Source organism: Hyaena hyaena, unplaced genomic scaffold (genome assembly GCF_003009895.1).
Source record: "Hyaena hyaena isolate Hyena2069 unplaced genomic scaffold, ASM300989v1 scaffold_86, whole genome shotgun sequence".
Classification (NCBI taxonomy): Eukaryota; Metazoa; Chordata; class Mammalia; order Carnivora; family Hyaenidae; genus Hyaena; species Hyaena hyaena.
In genome coordinates, this window is record NW_024080721.1 from 428,280 (window position 1) to 434,526 (window position 6,247).

Consider the following 6,247-nt stretch of genomic DNA (forward strand, 5'->3'; position numbering starts at 1 on the left):
CAGTTCACTGAGTTTCCAACTTCGGCTCAGTTAATGGTTTCCCAGTTCCTGACTTCAAGCCCCACGTCGGGCTCTCTGCTGTCAGTGCACTGTCCACTTAGTATCCTCTGTCCCCCGCCCCTCTCTGTCCCTTCCTCAATCACATTCTCTATCAAAAATAAATAAAACATATAAAATAAAATATTTGCTTTCTTGCATTTTACAAGAGTTTGCCAATCTCTGATGTAGCATCTTAAATTTAACAGACGAAAAAACATTGTCTGCTACAACACTTAAATTCACTTTTCAGGGGCGCCTGGGTGGCTCAGTCGGTTAAGCATCTGACTTCGGCTCAGGTCATGATCTCCCAGTAAGTATGTGGGTTCGAGCCCCACATCAGGCTCTGTGCTGACAGCTCAGAGCCTGGAGCCTGCTTCAGATTCTATGTCTCCCTCTCTCTCTGCCCATCTCCCACTCTGCCTGTCTGTCTGTCTCTCTCTCTCTCAAAAATAGATAAACATTAAAAAATAATAAAATAAAATAATTAACTGAGACATGCCACCGGGTATTTCATCCAGATTTAAATGTGATGCATTTGCTGGGAATCTTACTTCTGTGTTTGTCAAGACCTTTTTAACTACAAATAATGAACCCAAATCAAACCAACTGGACCAACTATTTAACATTATTAAATATTTATTTATTTATCTTAGGGGGGAGGGGCAGAGAGAGGGAGACAGGGAATCCTAAGCAGGTTCTGCCTTGCCAGTGCAAAGCCTGGTGTGGGGCTTGAACTCATGAACCATGAGATCATGACTTGAGCCAAAGTTGGACGTTCAACTGACTGAGCCACCCAGGCATCCCATGGACTAACTATTTAATATTATTCATGAACTATTGAATAATTGTCCTGAGCTAATTTTTCAACAATGTTTTAGGGGCAAAATAAGAGGTATGAATATGGGGAGAGATTAGTACTTGAAGATAATATTGTATATCTAAGAGTCTTACAAACTAATAAGAGAAATTAGTAAGATGACTAGATACAAGATAAATGTACAAAAACCCAAAGCACAGTCCCGGGAACGTTCCTGGGGGCGGGCTAGCCCCCAGCCATTGCTCAGTGAGACCCTCCCCCAAAGGGTCTGAGTGGGTCAAAGCCACAGTCTCTCAGAAATGAGGGGTTGGGAAAGACAACCCCATCTGAGATAAAACTCAGCAGGGAGGTGCTGCCTGGCAGCCTGATGGCTTGGACAATGTAAAAGCTGGGAGTGGATGGAAGCTGGAGACAAGGGATAGGTGCTTGGTGGCTGGTTGGGGAGAGCACAGAGTTCTGATACTAGAGACTGGGTAGTTGGGTGATGCCATTTTCACCCTTCCCATGCATGCACATATACGCCTACATGCACCACAGCAATCAACACCAGTAAGCTAAGCAGTGCCATCTATTGGAGAAGGGAGCCATTCCATTAAGTCCTGCCTAACTGGGCCAACACCACAATTCATTCCACCTCCTTAGTTTACAAATACAAAGTGCTTCATAGTTGGACTTCTAGGGGAAACTGGATGTAATTTCAGTTGCACTTTATTCTGTTCACTGGTCCATCTATTCAATTTTTTTCTTTTTCTTTTCTTATTCTTGAATACAGTAAAAGAAAAAATTATTTTTGTTTTTCATTTTTATTAAAAAGATTTTTCCTTAATTTTTTTCTACTATATTTTTCACTTTTTTCCAAAATTGTTAAAATCTATTTACTTTCCTCATTTCATTTTATTCTATTTTATTGTATTAATTTTTTCAAATTTTAACATGTTTTTCTTTTTTATCCCATTTTTTTCTTTTCTTACCTTTCTCTTTTTTCTCTAATCTATCAAGCTTCTTTCAACAACCAGACTAAAACATACCTAGAATTTAGCATCCTTTATTTGATTCTTTGGAGTTGTTTTTAATTTTTTAATTTTTATTTTTTGTACATTTTTAATTCCTTTTCTTCCTTCAAAATGATGAAACAAAGGAATTTATCCCAAAAGAAAGGACAAGAAGAAATGACAGCCAGGGACTTCATCAACACAGATACAGGCAATATTTCTGAACCAGAATTTAGAATCATGATAATACGAATACTAGTTGGGATTGAAAATGGAACTAGAATCCCTTTTTGCAGAGATAAACAAAATAAAAGGTAGTCAGGATAAATTCAAAAGCTGCAATCTCAAAAGGTGCCATGGCGGCAAGGATGGATGAAGCAGAGCAGTGAATCAGGGATATAGAGGGCAAACTCAGGGAGAAGAATAAAGCAGAAAAAAAAGAGGCAGACTAAGGCAAAAGAGCATGATTTAAAAATTGGATAACTTAGTACCTTATTAAAAAGGAATAACATCAGAACCATAGGGGTCCTGAAGATGAAGAGACAGAGAAAGAGATAGAAGGTTTATGTGTGCAAATCATAGCAGAAAACTTTCCTAACCTGAGAAAGACGCAGACATCAAAATCCAGGAAACACAGAGAACTCCTATTAGATTCAACAAAAAACGATCTTCAACAAGGCATATCATAGTCAAATTCACAAAATACACAGGCAGAAAAAGAATCATGAAAACGGCAAAGGAAAAAAGTCCTTAACCTACAAGGGAAGACAGAATAAGTTCTCAGCAGACCTATCCACAGGCTTGGCAGGCCAGAAAGGAGTGGCAGGATATAGTCTATGTGCTGAATTGGAAAAATATGCAGTCAAGAACTCTTTATCCAGCAAGGCTATCATTCAAAATAGAAGGAGACAGATAAAGTTTCCCAGACAAACAAAAATTAAAGGAGTTTATGACCACTAAACCATCCCTGCAAGAAATTTTAAGGGGGACCCTCTGAGGGAAGAAAAGATGGAAAAAAAAAAAAAAAGACCAAGAGCAACAAAGACTAGAAAGGACCAGAGAATACCACCAAAAACTCCAAATCTACAGGCAACATAATGGCAATAAATTCATATCTTTCAGTACTTACTCTAAACATTAATGGACTAAATTCTCTAATCAAAAAACATAGGGTAACAGAATGGATACAAAAGCAAGATCCATCTATATGCTATTTACAAGAGAGCCACTTTAGACCTAAAGGCATCTTCAGATTGAAAGTAAGGGGTTGGAGAATCGTCTATCATGTTAATGGCAGCCAAAAGAAAGCCAGAGTAGCCATACTTATATCAGACAATCTAGATTTTAAAACAAAGACAATAACGAGAGATGAAGAAGGGCATTATATCATAATTAAGGGGTCTATCCACCAAGAAGATCTAACAATTGTAAACATTTATGCTCCAAACATGAAAGCACCCAACTATACAAATCAGTTAATCACAAACATAAAGAAACTCATTGATAATAATACCATAATAGTAAGGGACTTCAGCACCCCGCTTACAGCAAAGGACAGATCATCTAAACAGAAAAGGAACAAGGAAACAATGGCTTTGAATGACACACTGGACCAGGTGGACTTAACAGATATATTCAGAAAATTTCATCCTAAAGCAGCAGAATACCCATTCTTCTCGAGTGCACATGGAGCATTCTCCGGAATAGATCACATACTGGGACACAAATCAGCCTTCAACAAATACAAAAAGATTGAGATCACACCGTGCATATTTTCAGACCATAAGACTATGAAACTTGAAGTCAACCATAAGAAAAAATTTGGAAATATAACAAATACTTGGAGACTAAAGAACATCCTACTAAATAATGAATGAACTAACAAATAAGTTAAAGAGGAAATGAGAAGGTACGTGGAAACCAATGAAAATGATAACACCACAGCCCCAAACCTCTGGGATGCAGCAAAGGCGGTCATAAGGGGGAAGCATATAGCAATCCAGGCCTTCCTAAAGAAGGAAGAAAGATCTCAGATACACAACAACCTAACCTTACACCTTAAAGGGCTGGAAAAAGAACAGCAAATAAAACCCAAAACCAGCAGAAGACAGGAAATAATAAAGATTAGAGCAGAAATAAATGCTATCAAAACCAAAAAGCAAAAAACAAAAATAGAAAGCAATAGAACAGATCAATGAAACCAGTAATTGGTTCTTTGAAAGAATTAACAAAATTGATAAATCCCTAGCCTGTTTGATCAAAAAGAAAAAGGAAAGGACCCAAATAAATAAAATCAAGAATGAAAGATGAGAGATCACAACCAACACAGCAGAAATACAAACAATAATAAGAGAATATTATGAGCAATTATATGCCAATAAATTGGACAATCTGGAAGAAATGGACAAGATTCTAGAAACATATAAACTACCAAAACTGAAACAGGAAGAAATAGAAAATTTGAACAGACCCATAACCAGCAAAGAAATCAAATTAGTAATCAAAAATCTCCCAAAAAAACAAGAGTCCAGGTCCGGATGGCTTTCCAGGGGAATTTTACCACACATTTAAAAAAGAGTTAACACCTATTATTTTGAAGCTGTTCCAAAAAATAGAAATGGAAGGAAAACTTCCAAATTTTCTCTATGAAGCCAGCATTAACTTGATTCCCAAACCAGATGAAGACCTCACTAAAAAGGAGAGTTTCATTTCTTACTGTGTTTTTCAGTAGTTTCCCAAGGATAGTATTACAAAATGCAGCCTGCAATTATATACAATTATATCACCTGTATATGTATATGTATATCATACCAAAGAGGGCAGCTTTATAAGATTTGCTAATGTATGATTCAAAAAAATTGGCACAAAAATAATTCATTCAACCAAGAAGAAATTCCAAATGTGAAGAATGTAAATGAAAAATCACAGTTCAGCAGGGGATCTTTTCTTTAATGTCCATAGCCAAGATTTTTCTTACTATGCAAAAGAAGAGGTAACTTACCTTTGTCAATGGCTTTCCCTCATCGCAGTTGGTACCTCCAATGAAGACCATGTTGGGCATCAAAGGTTTGGGATAATCCAAAACAAAGTCAGTTCTTAACAACCAAAGTGACGTTTGGCTGAAGAGATCATAAGGTGTGACTGTCGTTTGGAGAATCTCAGATGCAACTTCTAAGGTGCCTTTTAAAACATAGTGACAAAGCAAATGTTCCTCCAAGCAGAAGATTTGATTTTGCACTCTCTCTCTCTCTGAAAGTCATGGCATCCGAGAAGCCTGAGATGATTCTAGAAACATAAGAAGGGGGACTGGGGCGCTGCACATCTTCAAGATAATGACAAAATATTTCTCTGTAAAGACCACAGAGGGGAGTGAAAAATATTTAGCTACAATTAAACAACACATATCCAAAGGATCCAGAAACACTGCATCAAAAGAACTCTTCTTTATGTATTCTATTATTTTTTGTCATTAAACAAATTCTTACAAGGTACAAAAAAAGTATTGAAGATTGTTGGATGAACTCATCATCATAGAAAGTAAACTTTGTTGTCGATTTTTCCATCGAGAGTCAAAGAAAATCTTGAACTGATGATTATACTCCCCCAGAGTGTTAAGTCATGGAATAAGTCTTTACTGTAAAATTGGATGATAGTCCCAGTTGTCAACTCACGTCTGGCATGATTAAAACCACCTCATGCCCTCTGTGGATGAGTTTCTCGATGACCGAATGCATGGTAAACCAGTGGCTCCCATCCATGGGTACTATAAGCACCTTGCCAGCCTCAGCAAAGCCAAATGTCAGCAGAAGACACACACAGGGGAAGCTGGGCAAAACTTCAGGGGCCATTGGAAAACTGCAGCCCAGAGCAATCCAGCTGCTTGGATTCTGAGCTGGTGTCATATGGTTGGTGGGAGAAGTATGGGCACAAAGCCTGCCCGAGGAGAGGGCGTGTAGTCATACACTCATTAAAAAGAAAAAATCACACTCATTGCCAGTGATGTACTCAAAAGAACAATAATGAATGAGGAACATTTGCTGAGACACATGCTTGTATGTTTTCCAGATAAGAATAGCTTTTGGGGCACCTGGGTGGCTCAGTCGGTTGAGCGTCCGACTTCAGCTCAGGTCAGGGTCTAGCAGTTTGTTGGGTTCGAGCCCCGCGTCGGGCTCTGTGCTGACAGCTCAGAGCCTGGAGCCTGCTTCAGATTCTGTGTCTCCTTCTCTCTCTCTCTCTGCTCCTCCCCTGCTCATGCTCTGACTCTCTCTGTTTCTCGATAACAAATGTTAAAAAATTAAAAAAAAAAAAAGAATAGCTTTTGATCTTTGCCTTGGACAGAGATCACACACTGTATCACAACACTATTTGGAAACAGAATCATTAAGCCACGCCTTTGAGA

At 38.2% G+C, this 6,247-nt stretch overlaps 1 pseudogene; it reads right to left on the bottom strand.

Moving 5' to 3' along the window:
* Positions 1-2,411: 2,411 nt before the first annotated feature.
* On the bottom strand, positions 2,412-5,696 carry LOC120233329 (annotated as a pseudogene).
* Positions 5,697-6,247: the final 551 nt, after the last annotated feature.